The 11,279-nt window shown below is 43.2% G+C and overlaps 1 long non-coding RNA gene and 1 other non-coding gene across 2 annotated transcripts; both read right to left on the minus strand.

Annotated features, from left to right (window-relative positions):
* Positions 1 to 3,331: 3,331 nt before the first annotated feature.
* Positions 3,332 to 4,964, minus strand: LOC140686318 (uncharacterized). The gene is made up of 3 exons (XR_012060048.1): positions 4,884 to 4,964; positions 4,098 to 4,198; positions 3,332 to 3,772 (listed from the first exon to the last, which is right to left on the minus strand). It is a non-coding gene; the product is annotated as an uncharacterized lncRNA (long non-coding RNA).
* Positions 4,965 to 6,389: 1,425 nt separating this feature from the next.
* LOC116283768 (U1 spliceosomal RNA) lies at positions 6,390 to 6,552 on the minus strand. Its single transcript, XR_004193476.1, has one exon. It is a non-coding gene; the product is annotated as a U1 spliceosomal RNA (small nuclear RNA).
* Between the last annotated feature and the right edge of the window lie 4,727 nt (positions 6,553 to 11,279).

The raw sequence follows: 11,279 nt of genomic DNA on the forward strand, positions 1-11,279 counted from the left end.
GGATAGGTCATGAATATTCCTCCTCCTCTTTCCAACTCCCTCCCTTTTCCCTCAACCCTTCTATAGATTTGGTGTCTCCATCCTAATTGGGTTGGGAAGTTGATTTGAGAACTAGGTTCCTGCTTCTCTATTCTTTCTGCCATTGAATAAAGCTGATGCTGTTCCGGTCTCAGCATTGGTTTCTTTATTGGCTGTGTGAATCCGATCAGAAAAAGAACCTCCCTGGTGGAGACAAGGGGTCCTGGCACAGGCTAGGATGCTGGCGCGAGTCCAGTCAACCAATATGGTAACAGAATGAGTTCCCTGCATGATACACAGCTTAAGGTGCTGGTTAAGCCCTGCTTTCCCTGGGACAGCCTTAGCTCATACCTGTTTTCTGGGTGAAATTACTAAATTGAACCCCTTTGACTCTCATAAGGGTTCTGGTTTGAGTAAATTACCTTTGCGTTTTTCTTTTAATTTAGTTTTTTTATTTTAGTATAGTCAGTTACAATGGGCCCATTTCTAGTGTACAGCATAAGGTCCCAGTTATACACACATATATACCTACATTCATTTTCGTATTGCACTTTTCTTTTTGTATTAGATGTATTTTATTCCAACTTTTATTGAACTTTAATGCGAAGCTTTATAAGTTTTAATTAATCTACCCTACATCCCTCAAATGAAAATAAGAACCTGGTCATTGTATGGCAGCTAAATCTTGGGAAAATGATATTCGACTGAGAGCTCATGAAATGTTGACCACTGGTAAGATCAGTGTCCCAGAGAAAAAAGGTGAACTACCTGATAGATATTTAAAACTCTTGGCTTGAACTTGAAGATTCACAAATGTTTTCTTATCTGATCTCACTTTAATATCAGAGTTCAACAGTAAAACTTCCTGTTTTAAATGATCACTCTTATCTCATATCCTCCTGTATTTTGCTAGACTGACCTCATAGAGGGCAGGGACCTTTGCATGTCAAGTGTCATGCTGCCACAGACTCAGTGCTCAGAGAACCTTGGTAGGACGAACCGAATTCCTCTGATGATTTCTTAGGGATTCTGAGCCTCTAAGATTACATCGATGTCTTCAATCTATTGCAAGGCACTTAGGATCAGAAAAAGGTTTTCTTGGTAAGCATGTCTGCAGAAGCCCAAGTGCTCCCCACAAATACTTGGATTTGTAACTGAACTGGATTCCCAAGTTTTCCCCATCACCAAAAATCTGATTCCGTGAAACCCCCATGAACATCACCCCAAATACCACCAAGGGCAGTAGCACTGATCTTCTAAAGACCACCTGCTTTTAAGTAGCAGAGACACTGACTGTCCCACAAAAAGTAGAATAACCTGATGGTCTGGTAGGGGGTCTCACGATCACACCACAGTAGGGGGGTTCTAGGAGATGACAATCCAGTTATCTTATCAACAAGTCATGAGAAGCTATTCATTGTCTGGGAGTTGCTGATTGGTACAGTTAATCAGTATTACTCACCAACCTAAATTCCTTTCAATGGCTTCCTGTTGTGTCTAGGATAAAGTCCCAGGATTCAAGTTTCTAGCATGCTGCAGGAGCCCTTAATGACCTATCCCATCCCTTCAGGCTGATCCTCACCAAGTCCACCCTCCTTGTGTTTTCTCGTAAGGCCCACACTCTCATACCTTCACGATGGTCTCTCTGCTTGGATACCTTTCCTTCACCTAATTCCTACTCACCCATCAGAAGCCACCTCCTCTGGGAGGCCATCCCAGGTTGAAGAGAGGTGAGCAACAACCCCTAACCAGATAGAGAAATCAGAATGCCCCCAAATAAGAGGTTGGACAAACACACTATTGTACTATCATAAAATGAAAAAAAAAATGAAGATGTGAGTTTTCTTATTTCTCTATTAAGTAGTTTAAAATAATCACATTACATTCATGGCCAAATATTCAGGAGTGTACAGTAAGGAAAAGCCTTCCTCTTCCTCCTGGCTCCAGTCCTCCCTGGGTGGTCTTCCAGAGATGTTCCATGTATACATGGGTATATAAAAGTCGAAGGAAGAGGGGTAGGAGGGTGGACATGAAATCTATTTAAGACACGGATCCTGCTCCTGAGAAACTCACATCTTCCTTGGGAAGATAAGCCAGCCCCAACTCGTTAGCTAGTAGCATGAAGCGGCGTGTGGGAACCTGATGGTCCTCGCTCAAGGCCACTTAGAGTCAGGATTCAAGCCCCAATCCTGGGCTGATTTGATAAGCCCTCCCCTGTCCATAGGTAAAGAAGATTGCACCCATAAGTAGAAGACATACTTCCTAGATCCAGTCCTTGTGAATAGCTTGAATACACATGTATCAAGCCTTGTTTTGTGGAGTTCCAGCTCTTGGGTTTTTAAAGCTGGGATATATCTGAGCCTGGGGTTGGAAACCAGGAGTGGCATGGAGCGATAAAACTAACCATACATTAAGCTTTCTTGCTTGAGCTATAGTTACAAGTTACTACAGGAAAAACAAACAAAAATACTCCACTAAACTGAAGCACTGTGATGAAACTCAGGCTCAGAGAACAGGAATGATGTAGAAATGAGGCGTCTTCTGATCGGCATCTCCATCTAGACCACCTGACAGATGAGGAAACCCAGGGAGGTGAAGTGACTTGCCTAAGGTCACTGGGTTAGTTTTGATAAAATGAAGATTAAAGCATGTGGTTCTCAGTCTGAGTTAAGGGCACTTTCCACAGCTCAGTCTCCCTGACACAGAAGAACAATGTGACTAGGTTAATATCCTTCCCTGAGATGGAATGTGGGTCCCCTTCTCTTACATCAAGTGGGAACTGATAAGAAAGTCAGACTTGGAAGGACAGGTCAGGGACTCAATTACTGTGTGACTGTCATAGTTCCCAGCTAGAAATCATAGGCACAGAATGACTGAATTAAGCAGCAAGTGTCTCAGAAGGTTAATGGGCAGCTCACACAACCAGCCCAAGAACTAGGCTCAAAACTACACAGGTAGGGACATGTCCCCAGATGGAACTTCCACGTGTGCCAGGGTAAGTTCTGTCACCCCACAGTGCCAGGAATCCAGACCAGCCTCATTCTCTATCACTAAAGGTGGACGTTCTCTGGGGTCCCTGCTTGCCCAGGCCACACCAGCTCCCCATCAAAGTCCAGCACAGGCCCTCTGATTTGTGAGCCTGGACCATATGCCCAGGCTCTATTTGCAAAGGGGACGCTGGAAAAGAGAAAATCTAGCATTTTCCATTTCTGTAGCCAGAGGTGGGTGATTCCTCTTAATAAAACCATAAAGAAGAGAGTCCTCCAAACATAAGAAATGCTGCTGGGTGTCAGAGAGAGAGAAATGTCTTCTAGCTACTGGAACTAGAGCCCAAGGAAGACAGGATGGGGTCTGGAGCTGGCTGGGGAGAGCAGAGCCCTCAGCAGGGAGAGGGGACAGGCGGGTCTAGGCAATATGTACAGTTTGACTTCATGGTGCAGGAACGTGGTATTCGAGGCATAACTTCACTGTCCCCACTGCCCCAGGACAAGGGTTGCCAAATGCAAGTCACATGCCTGGGGAAATTGCAAACACAGGAAGGGAAATTGAGCAATCCCAAGGAGAAATGAAGTTGAAATATGTTCCACGAGGAAGGGAAGGTTCATTTCTCCCCACCTTGCTTGAGAGATCATCCGAGGTGGGAGGAGGAGGAAAAGAGGCTGAAGCGTGTTAAACGCGTACTGTCTTTGAATGCCAGGCAGGCACTGGACTGTAGTTGACATAATCTCCTGTAATAATGCAGAAAAGAATCAACCTGGAGGAAGAAAGGGAAAAGGTACAATCTTGATAAATTGGGGTGGGGGTCAGGGAAAGACCCCTTTCCACTTGTCACACCCTCCTGGCCACTCTCCCTGCTGGAAAGTCTCTCTTGGGAGGAGGAGGTGGGTTTGCGGGCTGAGGAGGGCTGCCTAAACCCTGCCTCCTGCTCTCCTTCGGGTGGGGTATCCCACCAGCTGGCCAGCTGCAAGCACAGCTGGAAAGGAGCCAGCCCTGCAGCAAGGCTCAGGGCTTTCAGAACTTCTTATGGCAAGGCGGTGGGGGGGGGTTGTAATTAGGACATTGGTCATTGTCCAGCTCACCTAAATCTGTAGCCTCCATCCTGGCTTCTTCAGCAATGAAGGTGACATTGCAATCAACACCTGCTTGACTCCTTCACGTCTCAGTAGTTCAGAACTCAGCCCTAGACAAGGGATGCTCTTTACTAGCCTGCCTCCCTAAAGCCCACCAGTAATTTCTGATAGCATTAATACACATTTTTGTCAACTATTAAAGGATTCACTTTTGAATCATCCTAGGAAGCAGGGTTCTTCACTTGAGGTCTGGAGATGGGCTTCAGAGCATTTATCATTTACATATTCATTCAATAAATGTTTATTAAGCATCCTCTAGGCATCGAGGTACAGTGAGAAAGTGAAAGTCCCTGCCCTTGTGGAGTTCATATTTTAGTAGGCACAGACAGACAATAAACAAATAAACAAGATACATCAATTTCAGACTTGGTCAGTTCTCTGGAATTCAATTTATACACAGAGTCACAGAAATTCACTGATAGTATTGAAAGAAGTCTTTCAACTTGGTTCTCATTACTAGACCAAACTGCCAGCAGAAGGCGCTTCAAATTAAAATTCTGAACTATATATTTCTAATTGCCTTTCAAGTGGCACAACTATAGCTCATTTTCTGTATATCAGTGTCAGTATAGAGTGTTAAAATAATTTGGTAGATGGTAACATTAAGTATAGGCTGCCATTTTTGTAAGCCAGGGCACCAGACCCTGCAGATTGACTAATCTAATACCAATTCCCAACTCCCTTCTCCTTGGCCTCCTCCACTATAGAGTCAGGGAAGGGGGAGGGAATACTCACTCTCCCAGACTTTCCTGCAGCTAAGAGTACCACGTGACATAGTTCTGGCCAATACAGAAGCTGAAGGATTCTGGGAGCTTCTGGGAAAACTGCTTCCTTGAGAAATGGAACCACAGCTGCTGGCCCTACTCCCATTCATCCTCATTCCTGCCTTGAATGAGGCCACAATGCTTAGAATGGTGGTGGCCATCTTGGGGGTAGGAGGCAGTACATAGGTCCCAAAGCTAGTTTGTCAAAGAGGGTGGAGGAAAATGACAGAAATTCGCCTGGGGTCTGGTTGACGAATACCAGCAACATCTCCAGTTCTTATTTTGCCAGGAAACACATTCATTTCTTTAACAATAAATCAGGTTTTAAGTGACTGGTAGCCTGAAGCATTTCTGCCTGATGCTCTCCATTTTGGAACTTCTGTATTCTTGAACGTAGAAGAGCTGTCAAAAAGTGGAAAGGGCTTAGGTCTCTCTCAAGCCCTGAGAGTCCCTGGGGTAGGTGTCTTGGTTACACAGGATTTTTCCATTGCCCGGGATGCTTCCTGTTTCTAAGCAGTAGGAGGAATCCTGATTACACCTCAAATGACCATGTGCACCTGTTTTTCAGCCTCACTCTGGGCGGCTCCGTTTCCTACTTCTGAGCACTCTTCCTGATACTTTTGAATGACTTAAAGCACTTGGTGTTCCATGGGTAGGACCCCACATCACTCATTTCATTGAAAACACTTTTGCTGGAGACCAGTATTACTAGATGGTACTAAAATGATTTCAACTAGGACCACTCAGGATGCCTTGTGAATACTCTAATATTCCTAGGTATTTTCATCTTTCCTGCTTAACATCAAGGAAGGTGCTTATCTACAAAGAATTCGTATTACTGTACTTACCAATTTCCCACTCAAGAAATATTCTTAATGATAAGAGAAAGAACATTGATATACCCAGTTAAATATTTGCCTAATTAGACAAGAAGCTAAAAAAACCTGACAGTCCAGGTCAGTATCACACACCAGATAATCCTAATTAGATTGCAGTTGCCAAATAAACTTATCTGAATTAAATGTTCAATTGCTGATCCATTTAGTGTGGTTTTGCTCTATCTCAGTATCTCCCCAAATTCTTGGGCTCTGCCTCCCGATCAGGCAAACTCTTTGGTTGGCAGCTAGCTTTGACCCAAGATACCACACTGGTAGTATCTTGGTTGAAACTGGTGATCCATGGCCTGAATCTCACACACAGGTGTGTTTTGTTGAGGCTGTGCTGTGTTTTAGGAAAGCTAGCACACAATTCTGGTTAAACAGAGCAGATGGATTACAAGAGATTTTATCTTCCTCCAGAGATACAACTAAAACATTAGTAAAGGAATAAAAACAAAAACAAAACAGAAACCTTTAGGACAAAGAGGAGAGAAGACAGATAAGAAATTTCAAGATGTTTTGGAGAAGCAAGTTGAGTGAAGAAGGGTCTAACAGGGCAGAGGAAACTAGAAACCAAAGGGGATATTGCAGAGGGGACATTGGTGAAAATCAGGTGATTTCTCCCACTACCACAAATTATGCAGTCCAGTTTCCCACATTTGGGGAAATCGCAGGGGTCAGCATATCCAGAGTGCAATGGATGAGCCTCGCCCTGGGAAAACCACACTTGTGATCATGGTATTTCCCCTACCAGGTAAGAATCCAATGAAACCTTTAATGCCTCATTCTTAAATATAAGCAGGGAAACAGTGCACACCAGACATTTATGAGATACTTCAAACATAAAGGAGAAAAAGCAAACAAACTGAGAAAAAATAGGAAAAAAGAACTCTGAGAAAATGAACACAATATAGAAAAGAGGAAAACAACTTAAATTTTTAATTAAAATCTCAGCTAGTTAAGGGAAGACTTTACAATGGTACAATGAGATTAGGAAGCACCAAAAAAGGAATGATTGGAGAACAAGTAAAAGTTCTTGAAAATTAACTGTATGATGAAAGAAAGAAAAGAGTCCAAAAATAAGTGGAAGTAAAACCAAGAAAATCTTCCAGAAAGAAAAATAGATGACAAAGAGGAAAGAAAAGATGCTTAAGAGACCAGTCCAAATATCCCAAAGCTCCTTCTGTCCCCTGAAGGACACTGGGACACACGGACCTTTCCAGCCCTCCTGAAAACTGGACCATTTAGACCCATGGTGGCCATGTGTTACAGTGGTAAGAGGGCAGCAGCAGTGACCAGAGGCCCTAGAAGCCAGTTCCAATTACAGAGATCACATTCTAAGCCTCATTTTAAGAATTATTAAATAATAATTTAATATTATCAGTTTATTTTTTCATAGAGGTACTATATTAATATTCAAAAGACTCAAAGTGAAAAGTCTCCTTCCCATCCCCTAGCTTTCCAGCTCCTACCTGGATCCCATTCCCCCAGTTTCCAGTAGTATTTTCTTATAAGTCACATTCTCTCCAAACGCCATCAGGCTTGTGTGAACGGTCTATTCAAGGTAACTTGAGCTTTCACACAATCTCCTCAAAGTCCCAGCTCTTCCCGCTGCCTTGTTCCAAATCCACTTCCCCAGGTTTAGATAGTTGTTCTAGCAGCACCCTCCCCCAACCAAAATCTGTATTTGTGAGCTACTGTTGCATAATAAATTAACCCCAAACTTTGCAGCTTAAAAAAATAGTAAATATTCATTAGTTCACAAACTTGCAGTGAGTCAGGAATTTGGGCACATCTTAGCTGGCGGTTCTGTCTCTGGGTCTCTCAAAAAGCTGCGGTCCAATGTCAGTTGGGCCACAGTAATCTGAAAGCTTGACTTGGGGCTGGGGATCCTCTTCCAAGATGAGTCTCTCTCATGGCTGTTGGCGGGAGGCCTCAGTTCCTCTCCACCTGGATTTCTCCATAGGGCAGCTTACATGTTCTCATGCCATATTTAAGAGTGAACAAGACAAAATCCACAAGGTCTTATGCCCTAGCCTTGGCAGTCACAGACCATCATTTCAGCGATGTCCTGTTGGTATCACTGAGGAGTCAGCCCAAAGTAGCCCGTGCAGGATGTGACTACCAGGAGGCAAGAATCTGGGGGGTCTTGGAGCCTGACGACCGCATCTTCCCCAGAAGCAAACAATGTCACTAGTCTCTTAGGTGCCCTTTCAGAGAGATTTTATTCAGAAACAAGCAATTACACATTTATGTATTCTTTGCTTCCCTCTTGTACACAAATGGTGGAATGCTACATACACCGTTCTGAACCTTGCTTTTTTCACTTAAAAATACATAGTGGTGATCATTCCAGAAGGTTTTAGTGCATGCTTAATTCTTTTTAGCATCTGCAGTGTCCCGCTATATGAATGAAGGACAATTAATTAAACCAGTCCACCACTGTGGGGTGGATAGGCTGTTTGGAATCTTTCTTTTTTTGAGTAGAATCTGGCTCACATATTTCTAGCCATACAGCTTTAGGCAAGTTACTTAACCTCTTTGAACTTGAGTTCCATCATTTGTAAAACTGATTTAAAAAGTCCCTCCTTCACACCTCACAGGCTCTCTTGGGAAGAATTAAATGAGATCAGGATGTAAAGCAAGTAGCACAGTCCCCACTGGGCAGTGCTTGTTTGGTGTTTGTTCTCTTTTCACTGTTAATGACTCCCCAGAGCCTGTCCCCTCCTGGGGGAAGGGCTTTCCTACATCCAGTCTCACTGGTATCTGGCTTCACCTCCCGGTTCAGCAACGGGAGGCTTCAACCCGAGAAAGGATGGCAGGTTCCTCCCCAAAGGAGCCTGCGGAGGGGCTCTGACTGCTTCTCATGCCCTCCTGTTGTCACACATCCGCCACAGGGCCAGTCCGGGCTGTTTGCCTTCCCTGACACTGACCTAGTTGGCAAGGACTGCAGAGCAAAGTTAGGCCCCAGGCCTGGCACATCCTAGGGAGATTACCACAGAGCAAACATGAGTTTGCTGGCTGGGTGGATTCCAGTCAACAGGGAGATAAACGGATTAAAGGCAAACAGGAGAGAAATCCCTGCTGTGGAAACAGGAAGAAGGCTGACTGCTACCTGTTTGCCGTTTATCGGTTTATCTATCTATTTATCCATCCATCATCTATCTATCTATCCATCTAATATAAAGTAGCTTTACTGACATATAATTCATATGCCATGCAATTCACTCATTTAAAGTGTACAATTCAGGGGGAGGGTAGAGCTCAAGTGGTAGAGAGTGTGCTTAGCATGCATGAGGTCCTGGGTTCAATCCCCAGTACCTCCATTAAAAGTATATATAAAAAAAAACCTACTTACCACTCCCCTAAAAATAAAAATAAATAAAATGGATTCTCAAGTTCGTTCAAAAAGAAAAAAGAAAAAAAGAAAGTATACCATTCAACGGTTTTACTATATGCAGGAGTTGTGCAACCATCATCACCATAACTGTTAGATTATTGTCATCACCCAAAAAAGAAACACCTTGCCCATTAGCAGTCACTCTCCCCTTCCCACCCCAACCCCTTCAGTCCTAGGCAACCACTACTCTACTTCCTCTCTCTATGGATGTATCTGTTCTGGACATGTCATATAAATGGATCCTATAATATGTAGTTCCATGTTGTTTTCAACATGTGGCATGAATGGGTATTTCATTCCTTGTTATTGCCAAATAAATATGCCATTATATGCATATACTACCTTTTGTTTATCTGTTCATCAGTTGAAGGATATTTGGGCTGTTTTCCACTTTTCGGCTGTTATGAATAATGCTGCTATAAATATTCATGTACAAGTTTTTTGTGTGGACATGTTTTCCTTTCTCTGTGGTATATATCTAGGAGTGAAATTGCTGGCATTCGTATGGTAACTCTAAGTTTAATCCTTGGAGGAATGCCAAACCTTTTGCCAAAGTGGCTGTATCATTTTACATTCCCACCAACAGTATAAAATTCCAATTTCTCTACATCCTCACCAACACTTGTCTTTATCTGTCTCTTCTATTACTGCCATCCTAGTGAGTGTGAAGTACTATCTCACTGTAGTTTTGACTTGCATTTCCCTGATGGTTAATGGTGTTGGGCACCTTTACATATGCTTATTAGCTATTTGTATATCTCTTTTGGAGAAATGTCAGTTCAGATCCTTTGCCCATTTTTAACTGGGTATTTGGGTTTTTTTAATTGTTGATTCCAAGAGTTCTTTATATTTTCTAGTGTAGGGGGGTCTTTTTGAATCTTTGAAATTACTGTTTTATCAGTCACATGCATACTCACATTTGAGCAGCAATGTGTTTCAGTCCAAAGAACACAGATAGTTGGATCTATCAGGAGGTAAATGTGTTTGCAAGCTTGTGCAGCATCATGAGAGCCCTAGAGGGGCTGGAATCCAGGAGATCCAACTAACAACTTTAAAAGAATCTGTTCAATCTCAGTAAAGATATTTCCTTGGCATGTTTCTACTGTTCTACTACCTCGAGTCCACACAGCCAGGGGAAGTGGCTCTACAGACAACAGCAGAGTAGAGACTAGGGGACACTCCACTGTACAGTGCACGTCATGGTCCCAGAACAGGTTTCATTATTTCAAGCCTTCTCATTTGATTTTAATAAACATTTAATGAGGACTTGCCATATGTCACGTATAAAGATACAAAGATGAGTAAGTCACGGAGGGAGAAATAGACATACAAACAAAAGATCTTCAATACCAAGTGAATGGAGATGAGCTGGGAGTGGGGAGAAATGGACAACCTCCTTTGTTAAGAAAGGGTACTGGTGAGAAGGGAGATTGGGAATTATGGTAGCTTCCTGGGGGAGACGATGTTTAAGCCGGTCTAGAAGAGTGAGTACGAGCTTGTCAAATGAGGAAGGACAGTAAATAGCATGTGAAAGATCACAGAGATTTAAATAGAGCATGGTGAACTCCTCTTGTAACTTTATAGTAAACGGCTTTCAAATGAACCTGTGAATTCTTGTAGAGGACTCTGATCCCGACCCACCTTTAGGTTCAGAACAGGGGTGTTGACCAGAAGGAGAGGGCTAGGAAAGAGTTCACCCCAAAGCAGAATGGGGCTGAGAGTCAGTCTGACTTCTTAGTTTTCCAGGCCCACAACAGGTGGGATAAAGCCCATACACAAACTCTCAGATGGTACATCATTCTACCTCCTGTGAAAGAGTCAGTGAGGAGGACCAGTAACTGCAGAGGGAGGGTGGGTATGGCACCAAAAAGGGGATTGGTGACTATGGGAGGGAGGGGACGCAGAAGACACTCTGTGTTTGTTCTACTCTTCTGTTTGTCCTTATATCTTACCTCGTGTCTACAGACTTGTAATGAGTAACTAAATCAATGACGTCAAAAGCTGAACTCTTGGTGTAAAACAGGTACTCTTCTTCAGTCCTAAGTGCCAAAACACATCCCATTGCCCCTGGACCCTTGTCCTCTGAAAG

The sequence above is a fragment of the Vicugna pacos genome, chromosome 16 (assembly GCF_048564905.1).
Source record: "Vicugna pacos chromosome 16, VicPac4, whole genome shotgun sequence".
NCBI lineage: Eukaryota > Metazoa > Chordata > Mammalia > Artiodactyla > Camelidae > Vicugna > Vicugna pacos.